This window comes from Macrobrachium rosenbergii, chromosome 10 (assembly GCF_040412425.1).
Source record: "Macrobrachium rosenbergii isolate ZJJX-2024 chromosome 10, ASM4041242v1, whole genome shotgun sequence".
Classification (NCBI taxonomy): Eukaryota; Metazoa; Arthropoda; class Malacostraca; order Decapoda; family Palaemonidae; genus Macrobrachium; species Macrobrachium rosenbergii.
Genome location: NC_089750.1, coordinates 57,084,707 through 57,097,206, shown reverse-complemented (window position 1 = coordinate 57,097,206; position 12,500 = coordinate 57,084,707). Strand labels below are relative to the sequence as shown.

General features: G+C 34.6%; 1 protein-coding gene and 1 long non-coding RNA gene across 5 annotated transcripts in view; one reads left to right on the top strand and one right to left on the bottom strand.

Moving 5' to 3' along the window:
- LOC136842647 (uncharacterized) overlaps positions 1–12,500 on the top strand; it is a 233,016-nt gene that overhangs the window by 93,089 nt on the left and 127,427 nt on the right. The gene's annotated exons all lie outside the window — the stretch shown is intronic.
- LOC136842648 (uncharacterized) overlaps positions 1–12,500 on the bottom strand; it is a 227,406-nt gene that overhangs the window by 147,813 nt on the left and 67,093 nt on the right. Inside the window, exon 2 of the long non-coding RNA XR_010854295.1 lies at positions 6,287–6,341. This is a non-coding gene — a long non-coding RNA (uncharacterized lncRNA). The remainder of the gene's footprint in view (positions 1–6,286; positions 6,342–12,500) is intronic.

Here is a 12,500-nt window from a genome sequence, read left to right as displayed (position 1 = left end):
TATATATATATATATATATATATATATATATATATATATGTAGAAGGGCAGTGAAATCGAATCCCTATCCGGGGCAAAAAAAAGTGGTTTGCTTTTTGTAAATAAACGTTCATTAAACAACCTAGCGTGACTGTTGTATACATTGACAGGATGAGGTACGAACGATTTTATACAGCAAACTGGTACGATTGATGCACAGGGAAGGCAAGGTGCCAATGGATTTACACCTGTACGATCGGTATACACAAAGAGGACGAGAAATGAATGAAGCTTACACAATAGACCAATACGATTGATGGATACTGAGAGGACGAGGTTTGGACGAGTTCGATACAATAAACCAGTCCGATTGTTGGATACGCATAGGACCAGGTTTGAAGAGGTTGCTACAATATATCAGCCTGATTGTTGGGCGGTGAGAATATGAGGTATGAACAAAGTTGATATAATAAATCAGTCAGATTATTGGACACTGAAAAGATGAGTTATGGACGGGATGGTGGACGCAAAGACCCAGTGGCTTAAAAAAAAAAAAAAAAAAGATACAGTTACCCAGTGCGACTAGTGTACAAAAAAAGGATGAGGTATGAACGAGAATGACACAGCAAACCGGCAAGAGAATTTGCCTACACAATGAAGACAGTATATGAATGGACATTGTCGACACAACATATTGGCAGGAAGTGGACAAAGGAGGACACAACTTTGTCACACCTTACCGGCGTATCCTCTCGTCGTGGCTTCAGTCGAAAATGATATCGTCTTCTATTTTTTTCAGTCTTAGGGCTCTTATACACGATACTTGGCCAAGTATGGTTTCGAAGCATGCTACCGAAGCTGTGCTCGGAAACTGTTCGTGCCGACAGAAACGCTGAACCACCCACGCTTCCTGGGCAGCTACGAGTGAGCTGAAATGTGTGGTGTCGCACCATACCTCGACACTGATCCCAAGCGTTCGCCAAAATCCTACTTGCCCACGTATCTTGTATAAGTTAAGTATATCTTAGTTTAACCAGACCACTGAGCTGATTAACAGCTCTCTTAGGGCTGGCCCGAAGGATTAGAATTATTTTACGTGGCTAAGAACCAGCTGGTTACCTAGCAACGGGACCTACAGCTTATTGTGGAATCCGAACCACATTATGACGAGAAATGAATTTCCATCACCAGAAATAAATTCCTCTAATTCTTCATTGGCCGGTCGGGGAGTCGAACGCTGTGCCAACAGCGTGCTAGCCGAGAGCTCTACCCACCCCTCCAATGAAGAACTACGTATCGTATATAAGAGCCCTTAGGGTTGCTGGGTAACTGAACTATTAAGAGAGCGTGACTGTCTACAGTGTAGACTCTACACCGAAGGAATCAAATAATTCCAGGTCTAGTTAGTATAAGCATTCATTATTTTCCGGTCCTGCTTGTGCTCTTCAGCGAGTGCGCTATGGCGAGGGCGAGGGATTAGTGGAGCGAAACGCTTTACTTTTAGATAGATACTTTCGCTCTGGAGGTTTGTCTGCGCAGTACTTACGCACTTACGTTAACTCGTACGTCCTTAAGTAATTCCATTTGAATTCTGCTCGTATATACTCGTAAATACAATGACATATCTGCGCAAGATTACTTCTAATTGTTCGAATTCTTATACAAATGTAATGAATTTTAAACAGTACTCATATATATTCATCTAAACATTTACTGATGAATATCACAGTGACACATGCTCACACACAATATATATATATATATATATATATATATATATATATATATATATATATATATATATATATATATATATATATATATTTCCATTTGAATTCTGCTTGTGTATATATATATATATATATATATATATATATATATATATATATATATATATATATATATATATATATATATATATATATATATAATATACAATGATATATATGTGCAAGATTATTCATAACTGTACGAATTCACATACAAATGTAGCGAATTTGTAAATAGTTATATTCTGTATATTCATCTAAACATTTACTAATGAAATATTCCAATGGCATACACACATACACACACACGCACACACACACATATACATGCACACATACATTGTATATATTATGTAAAGATACATTAAAGGGGAACTTACACAAGCCACGCTCTAACCTTCGCTAACGGTGAATACTATGACCACTGGCCTCCACTATAAAGAGCAAAAGTACAAAGACGAATAATAGTGCAAGAAAACGACATAAGAAAGATAAACGACTACAATGCCAACAAGCGACTGAGAAGCCTTCAAGGCGATCTTGAGACCTGGCCCTCTCTCATAGCCAGAATGCAATCGGGGGCAGATATACCAAGCAGGCACGTTTGGAAGGGGCTGGGGGTCTGAGCGGCCGTTGTGGGAGGGTGAAGGTCACTTGCAGCAGTGCCCGGGGGTGCCACAACAGTTGCAAGTTGATTAATATAAGTAAGAAAGAGGGTCAGCTTCTTTGGTTCTTGGGCTCAGTTTGGTTTCTCTTGCTGTCACCCGTGCACTTTGTCGCTGATAGTTTGTTAGTATGTATTCCTGTCGGTTTCATTGTACATTATCTAATAAACTAGAATTATCAATATTTATAAAAGCAATACAGATACTAATCATATATATATTTACATGTATATATTTTATATATTTATATATATGTATTTATGTATGTATGTATTTATGGAAATAATTAACACATACACGATTGCTCTCTCACACACACATATATATACACACATGTATATATATATTACTAGAAAGTAAAAGTAAAATAACCATTAGAATGAAAAAAGGTTACATTAAGGTACATTGTGCTTGTGTCTGGTTTGACGTGCGGATAAAATCAATGAAACGACAGAGACGAAGGGGTCTCGATTCTTATGTCAGAATGGTTAACGTAATCGAAGAAGGAGGAAGGTGAGTGGCAAAGGTTATTGGAGCCTGGACAATTTTGGAAAGAAGGAAGTTAATAATGTTAGGAAAAAATTACAAAAACATTATAGTTTTTTCAGTATATGCATTTTTTCCAGTATATGCACAGACAAGGGTTGTGAGTAAACAAAGAATTTTTTAAGAACAGAGGAAATTAAACTCCAGTTTGTATTTGTTCTTTATGAGATCTTAAGAGATGAGAAATGTGACGGGTGCCGAGTTCACACGCGTTTTTGTCTTTGCATATGAATTAATTATAAGTGAAATCTATGAGTCATTGCACTCAATAGTAGGCTGTTCAACTGAGTTGCACAAGGGTTTCCCTAATGGCACTTACCATGTTTGGTAACAGGAAGGTGATTTCAAATAGGGTTGAAAGTAGCTATTTTTATATTATTATTTGAATGTGTATACAATCACCCAATCACCCAAGTAATATACATATATATATATATATATATATATATATATATATATATATATATATATATATATATATATATATATATAGAGGAAACATGCAATAAAGAGTGTTACTGAGTCAAATTTTCTTCGCATTCCATTCCCCAGAGATAAGCCATTTTTTTACTTTTATTTTCTCATGTCTGACTTCTCTAAGGCTTTGCAATCTCAGAGAAAGTTTTAAGTTTCTAAATTCCAAACAAACATGCCGTCAGTAAGTAGTGAGAGGTTGGAAAGAAAGTTAGTAAATATCTTCATCTGTTAGATTGTAAGGACTGATTGTCGTTGCCATTTATCATTAATTCACTTTCTGAATACTGTAAAGCTACGAGAAAAAAGAGACAAGAATATATATATATATATATATATATATATATATATATATATATATATATATACATATACATATACATATATATTCAACTCAGCCTAAGAAGCAGACTCGGAAAAACATCAAGTACAAAGAATACAATTCAAAACAATACTTAATTTGATGCAATTTCAGTTTAAAACAGCGCGGAATAAAAAATGCGGAACAGAGTAAAGAAATGGCTGTCAAACCACACAGATTATTAACGAGAAACATATAAACATATCAATCCGAAACAAACAAATGACCCACGTGAAGCACCGACTCCGCAGTGTGCCGAGCTAAGGATCATCAACACAACGCCCCGGTGGATGGACGGATGCCATCGTGTGACGGATTATGCAAATGAACGCTTGGGGGCTTCATGATCATTATGCAACACACATATACCGAACACCGGACAAAAAAAGTGTCGAAACGCTGCTCGACCTTTTGGGAAAGGAAAATGCCAGAATGAAGGAGCTTCACTCTCAAATGTCATCTGACATCTCTTCTGTATTCACTGCGAAATTAACAAAATCGAAACTGATGTTAACAGCTGCTTTAGGAGATGTTTTGAATGGGTTTGAACTTTCTTCGAGTGAGAATGTTATGTTGTACAAAGGAATATATAGATTCATGATGAACTTATCAAGTTTTGATTCTATGGATAGATTATTTATCCCATATTACCTTGCTGAAGATATTCATGTGATCTGACATCTTAAATACACACACACACACATACACACACACACACACACACACACAAATCTACTGTAACATCTAGAAATTAGAACGCAGCACCCAGAAAATACTAAAATCATGAAGTAAAGCTAATTATATGAAATTACAAAAGGTTGATCGCTGGTAAGAATGAATAAGCAAAATATTCTAATAGCTTTGTATATAATTCTGTGGAGTGTTTATAGCTAGGTGTGAATTGCATGTTATTGTAATTGTATGTTTTATACAAGAGTATTTGTGAAGATATTTTCTTTATATAATGATATGATATTAGCAAATATGTTTTCGGTCTCAGTGACCAAGATAACTGGGAAACCAATTTTGAATATCAAAGTAATCAATCAGTTTTGTCAAATAGTTTCTATCTCAATATTCAGAATCAAAATTAGAGCAATAACTCGGAAATTAATGAAAGACTCTACCTAAGAATCAGACAGATTCTGGGACCAGAAAGGATCCTTAAAGAATCTGAAACCAGCAGGATTTATGATGATACTGACTCAAGATTCTAAAAGTGCCCCGAAGTACCTGACTTTAGGATGAACCTGGAAAGAAACTCGGAATAAATCTCGTATTTTCAGAAGATCCATAATCGATCTGGAAGCAGCTAGATTCACAACGAATCTTTTAACATTTACTTGTAGTATGAAACAAGGAGATTCAAAGTGGATATCGCATCTAATAGCATTCATAATCCAGCTGGGACTTTAGTATTTAAGATACTTCTTGAGCTGGATCCACAGTGGTTCTCTAATCAGTACGATTGCAAATGATTCTTGAACCACCAAACTCAAGAATTCTTGAACCAGCAAACTCAAGAACTCTTGAACCAGCAAACTCAAGAATTCTTGAACCAGCACACTCAACAACTCTTGAACCAGCAAACTCTAGAATTCTTGGACCAGCAAACTCAAGAATTCTTGAACCAGCAAACTCAACAACTCTTGAACCAGCAAACTCAAGAATTCTTGAACCAGCAAACTCAAGAATTCTTGACCCAGCAAACTCAAGAACTCTTGAACCAGCAAACTCAAGAACTCTTGAGCCAGCAAAGTCAAGAACTCTTGAACCAGCAAACTCAAGAATTCTTGAATCAGCAGGATTCATTCACAATAAATCTTCAGTCTTCGGGTTTACGACGAATCTTCCATTAACGGGTGGCCTCTGTGAACAATACTCACTCTTAAAAGTCAGTCTATCCATCACCCACCCTGCCAAAACAACAGATTGTATGAGCGCGCACGCGTAGGTTCTCGTTGGTAATCTTGAGCGACGCAATGACTGACGTAATTATCCCCTCCCTCTCTCTCTCTCTCTCTCTCTCCATCTGCAGGGGCTTAATTCATCAATTGCATAAGCAACCAACGCTCATCTGAAAGCCGAGAGAGTCGTTGTCGGTGTTTGAATCTCTAATACGTTTCCAGGGAGGTCTTTGTTCGTAACCGATGACCGTGATTTCGACACAAATGCGCTTATATACTCCGTCACGATCACGCCCGGGTTTATTGGACCGCCGAAAATATACGGCTTAAAGGGAAAGGGTAGGAAGAAAAAGGAGTGTATGATATGATGGAGAGAGAGAGAGAGAGAGAGAGAGAGAGAGAGAGAGAGAGAGAGAATTAAAACTTATTTAGTAATGAAATAAGGCTTAAAAACCTCGAGGTATATCCTAATGTTTTCGTTAACTGATATAGGTAAGAAATCAAAGAATAAGGAGAGGAAGAAGCGAAGAAAAAACGATTTTTTCAAAAGAGAACGAAGTAAACAAGTAAGCATGAAACGTTTACCTTGCATCCGGAAAAAGACTCAAATTCATCGCAGCAGGGATGTTTTGGCTAAACCCTGGAAGAAGAGAAAAGGAAGAGAAGCAAATATTGATAATTATCCAATAATAATAATAATAATAATAATAATAATAATAATAATAATAATAATAATAATAATAATAATAATAATAATAATAATAGTTTTCTTGCTACATTTGAGTAGATATTTGTTTATGCCATTCTTAGAACATTTGTGTCCTTTTTTCTTAATTTAGATCTTTTTTCCTATAGCTTGTATTGTCTTTTATTTTGTATAACTAAACTTTTTACTATTTCATCTTCCCTTTGTCATGCTTGCTTATCTTATTATTCCTCACTCTCCTTTTCCCATTTTCCTCTTCTTATCTGTTCTTCCTTCTTCTTCCTTTTTATCATTTGTGATACTCTGACCAATAATTTTCGCTCCTTTCTCCCTTGCTATTTAATAACACTTCAGTCCCCTCTTCTTCCTTCCTGTTTATTCTTCCTACTCTTCCTCTCCTCCTTCCACCACTTGGTAGCGACAAAAAAAAAAACAAACCTTCACCACTTTTCGTATTCTTTTCATTCGAAATTTATAATCACGAACCTTTCAATTTTAGGAAATACCAACCCGTCAGAGTAGAAATATTAGCGATGAAAGGGTACGAAAAAAAAAGACAATTGATTATGCAAGAGGTTCTTAAAAGTACTCCCCCAGCTGAATTGAAATATTGGGCCAGGTGTAGAGAGAGAGAGAGAGAGAGAGAGAGAGAGAGAGAGAGAGAGAGAGAGAGAGAGAGAGAGAGAAATGAAATGATAAGTTAGAGAAAGATGAAAGATTACTTGGCTAACAGAACACACCAGTAATTTGATATGTTGAAATATGAAATATGAGAGAGAGAATGAGAAGAGAGAGAGAGAGAGAGAAATGAAATGATAAGTTAGGGAAAGATGAGTTATTACCTTCCTAAAAAACACATCAGTAATTTGATATTTTGCAATAAGAGAGAGAGAGAGAGAGAGAGAGAGAGAGAGAGAGAGAGAGAGAGAGAGAGAGAGAGAGAGAGAGAGAAATGAAATGATAAACTAGAGAGAGGTGAATTATTACTTTCCTAAAAAACACATCAGTAATTTGATATTTTGAAAATATGAGAGAGAGAGAGAGAGAGAGAGAGAGAGAGAGAGAGAGAGAGAGAGAGAGAGAGAGAGAGAGAGAGAGAGAGCATTAGAAAGACGTAACTAAACATATTCCTCTTCATTATTTATTCAAGGATGTGACCGTAAAACAGCGGTAGTTTCGTTACCGAACGTGGGAAAAGTTAGTCGGTAATCGCCGTAAATCTTCATAAAGCGATGATCATAAACCGAAATGTGTATTATCATGTCATTTTGCGTATTGTGAGCATTATCCTCATGTTTATTGCCACCACCATCGCTACCAAGTGGTGGAAGGAGGAGAGGAAGAGTAGGAAGAATAAACAGGAAGGAAGAAGAGGGGACTGAAGTGTTATTAAATAGCAAGGGAGAAAGGAGCGAAAATTATTGGTCAGAATATCACAAATGATAAAAAGGAAGAAGAAGGAAGAACAGATAAGAAGAGGAAAATGGGAAAAGGAGAGTGAGGAATAATAGGATAAGCAAGCATGACAAAGGGAAGATGAAATAGTAAAAAGTTTAGTTATACAAAATAAAAGACAATACAAGCTATAGGAAAAAAGATCTAAATTAAGAAAAAAGGACACAAATGTTCTAAGAATGGCATAAACAAATATCTACTCAAATGTACCAATAAAACTATTATTATTATTATTATTATTATTATTATTATTATTATTATTATTATTATTATTATTATTCTCTCAAATTGTGATAAATCTCCTAAAGAAAATAACGTCCGCATGTAATATCAATCACAGTAAAAATGCAAAGAGGCTAAATCATTGTTGACACTCATACATCTTAATATCGATATAGACTGGTGACACTAGTCCAACAAAGAAATGAGATTAACTAAAAAAAAAAAAATACTACACGTAATGTCGAAATGACAAGGGATCCAATGACATGCTGTGCTTTGACTGCTGTTACGGGTAATCAATTGCCATGAATGAATTTGTCACAGACACAGAAGAGAATTAATTGTTCGTTCCAAAACGCCATAAAACTAAAATGTCATTGTTAATTGCTGCTGGTTTTATTTCAACCATCTAAAGACCAGATCTGAATGTCACTAAGCCTACGTGGCAACAGGTTGCACTTGCTAGTTTTATGGCGTTGAATCTCTCGATTCGATTGAAAATAATTTTTCCTTTTTAATGTTTGTTAGCGGCATCTTTTTATTAGCTCTTCCTTTTCAATGTTTGCTAATGAAACCTTTCTAGTGTCTGCTAGTCATCCGTTCCTAGCGTCTACTAGTTCTTCGTTTTAAACATCTAGTCACTCACATCAAGTACCCCTAATTATTCACTTTTAGTACTTACTATTTATCCATTCTATTGTTCGCTAGTTACTTACTGCTAACGTCTGCTGGGTATAATTTTCTGTGCTTGCTCGTCATTAAAAGAGTGTTTGTTTGCAAGTTATGTCTTGGTATCTTGATGCTTTTAATGTCTAGATACCAGCTTATTATCTTTATGTGTCAACAATGTCACCAAAATATATTAGCGACACTAAACTTTCTTATCCTCCTTTAGCTGCATCACAGAATTAAAGGTTTTTGTCTGAATTGGACATTGATTGAAAGCTTTATGCTTCTCCTAGGATGGTGAGCGGCATCCGTCACTCTTCAGTTATTTGCGTTTTGTAATTTTAGTCACAGGAAACAAAATATTACGGAATTAATTGCTTCTGTACAAAATCTTGCTGGTTTTTTATTATTTTACTCTGAATTTCAATTATTTCCGACAACGTCATATTGCTTGTACCCTAAACCTTAACGCATTGTGAATTTAATAGCAGCCATCCAATGAAGAAAGAAAATAGTTTTAACTCAGTGAAATATTGCCAATGATAAGAAAGTCTGAAAAATAAAACATCTGTAGTAGATATCCAGTGGAGAATTTATGCTCGACTATTATGTGTGTCCGCTACGCCCTTTGAATTGAAAATAAACGCATAATTTTCTTTACTGGCTGCTGTGATCGCCCCCAACTTCTTTATGGTGAAATTTATACCCGAGTAATACATGAAGTATTGTGATTGGTTATTTATTTTTATGTACTCAGGTATTATCGTGGAGGCAAAATTTGCATGAGGCGCGCATACATATGAATACCCCTCATGCACACATACATATATTCATTTATTTATATTTATATATTTATATATAATTGTACTAAATGAACATATATATATATATAATTATACTGTATATATATATATATATATATATATATATATATATATATATATATATATATATATATATATATATATATTTATATATATATATATATTTGACCTACTCCCTCCACTGTAATTATAAATTTATAAATATTATAAAAATACATATATACATATACATATATATATTATATATGTATGTATATATATATATATATATATTATATATATATATATATATATATATATATATATATATATATATATATAATGTAATGTGTGTGTGTGAAATGTTATGCATGCTAATAAATCAATATATTATTTAACAAGAAGAACATTTCATTGAAATCCTTGTTACATCATTGTGCTACGTAGTAAATGGACAAACCGAGACTCCGAAGAAAGGATCATTGCCAAAATCCAGGTAACGGAAGCAAAAAATGGCTTCTGAAGGTCGAGGGTAGAGAGCAGGACTTTTATTTAGAAGCTCATCAACTTAAGGTCTTGGTAAGGAGGTGGAACAACAAAACGTCACGTAACAACATATTCCGATATAATCGGTGCCATTTATGAAACCGCAAATAGATTTATTGAGCACGGGGTAATCAGTATCTGGCCAAATGTTTTTCCTTGAGATACTCTATAAATCACCCACTGCTCGTCGACAACCGATATATCAGCAAAACTGGATACTACTAGTTTAAAACTACTCATTCATTCATTCAGGTGGTTGCCATGGTTTACTTTGACATATTTACTGCACCAGTAGTCCCACAGAGTCTGCTGTCCTGAAATATGAAGGCTGATTTCGAATTAAAGCTTTTATTGAGATTATCAGGAAAATCTAACTTATTGGGAATCTCACTCAGTACATTTTAATCTTAGGGAATGTTCTGAAACAGTGCAAAAGACTCTGCTGTTTTTTTTATTTTACTTATTTATAATCTTTCTTTGCCTTTTTGTTAATATTGAATTTTATCTTTTCTGAGCATCTGGTCCTTTCCTCTCAAACTGACCTCCATATATAGGGATGACTTACACCCTTTGAATACGGCTGTACAACTTCTATTTTTAGCTTTCCTTCATAATCTTTTAATTACAATAATACTGTGGTTGCTAAACTAGCGAGTCCTTTCCAGCTTGAATAATTTGAAAATGAATATCATGAGAAAATTACCCGTGCTTTTCACATTTATTCACATCAAAATTTTATGAACACGTTTCTGTTCATTACCGTGTCTGAAGTTCAGGGTCGTCTGGTATCTGATAGTGATTACTCATGTTGAGTGAGTAATTGTTCCTTTATCGTCAGGCAAAAAAAAAAAAAAAAAGGCGATGGATTAGGTTAAAAATTGTGAGGTATATATATGAATTTCAAGGGAGTTTAGCTGAATAATCCTTAATATTAACTTTGGCTGGCCCAGGACAAAGATAACTCGTAAAAACTGAGAAAGATTGAAAATATTAAGAGAGAGAGAGAGAGAGAGAGAGAGAGAGAGAGAGAGAGAGAGAGAGAGAGAGAGAGAGAGAGAGTACTCTGCAACCACTTGTGTGAGGAAACTCATAATTGTGAACGTCTAAGTAGATAATAAATAATGCTTAAACGTTTTTTGATTGGTCTTACAGTATACTGGCTCAGAAAAATGAAAGAGAGAGAGAGAGAGAGAGAGAGAGAGAGAGAGAGAGAGAGAGAGAGAGAGAATTTTATCACGCTTGTGTGAGTATCACGCAGAGTTCATTAAGCGACAAGATTTTTGCCGAAATCATTAATTTTGTGTCCTCTTTCAGGTACGTGATGATTGTTGAGATAGAAATGGCCTTGACCAGACTCAAGGTAAGTAGTTATCCCACAAATGTTCATGTTATTGAGGTGCTGACAACAAGGTATGTTTATTTTCGTGATTTGCGACGAAGTGTGTTTGGCCAGTTCCAGGCTTAATTGAATTCTGATTCCCAGTTAGTTTGGTTTGTTTAGCTCAATCTTAAGGTACCTGAGGTACTGACTGAGGGCCAGTAATTAACCTCTAATTCTAAAGAAACTTACTAAGTTTCTTTATACAGTTCTTTTTCTTCCTGTGGTACTGAAATTCAGCATGTTTGCTTTGTTTATTCTAAGTTACATGAGGTACTAAAGTCAAGTACATCTGGTTTTTAATTTTTTAATTTGTTTGTAATTGTTACAGAAAAATCTTGGTTCTTTTGTTCAGTTCTTTTGTTACCTAAGATATTTCAGTCCCGTAAGAAATGTTTGTAAATTCTTATGTTACTTGTAGTTCCGAAGTTCTGCAAGTATGTTCAAACAATGTTTTAGTTATTTCTAGTGCTGTGGCCTTGGTGATTTTTTTTTTATTATAATCTTTAAATTGCAAAAGTTCAGCAAAATCACCAGCACGGTCCTTAGATATATCAGATACACAGAACCGTCATCCTTAAAGTTTAGAATACTCTGAGCAGCAAAACTTATTTTGAACTTTGAGTATGGGGCTGCTTTGCGGTGACATAACACTTTAGCAGTGGAAATCCAACTTCATGTGCATAATATATATACAAGCGTCATGTATAAAAATTGTAATGTTATACTAGCTATAATCAGTGGGAAAATTCTTATGAACTACTGATATATATATATATACATATATATATATGTATAAATATATATTTATATATATATATGTGTGTGTGTGTATGTGTATGTATATTACTAAAAGGACCTCATTCTGAACAAATACTCCATTAGATACCATCCAATTTGAATGAGATCCTTTTAGAATTCTACTAATGCACAGAACAATTGTGTATGTGATAAAGTAAATATATATATAGATATATATATATATATACATATATATTTATATATATATATATATATATA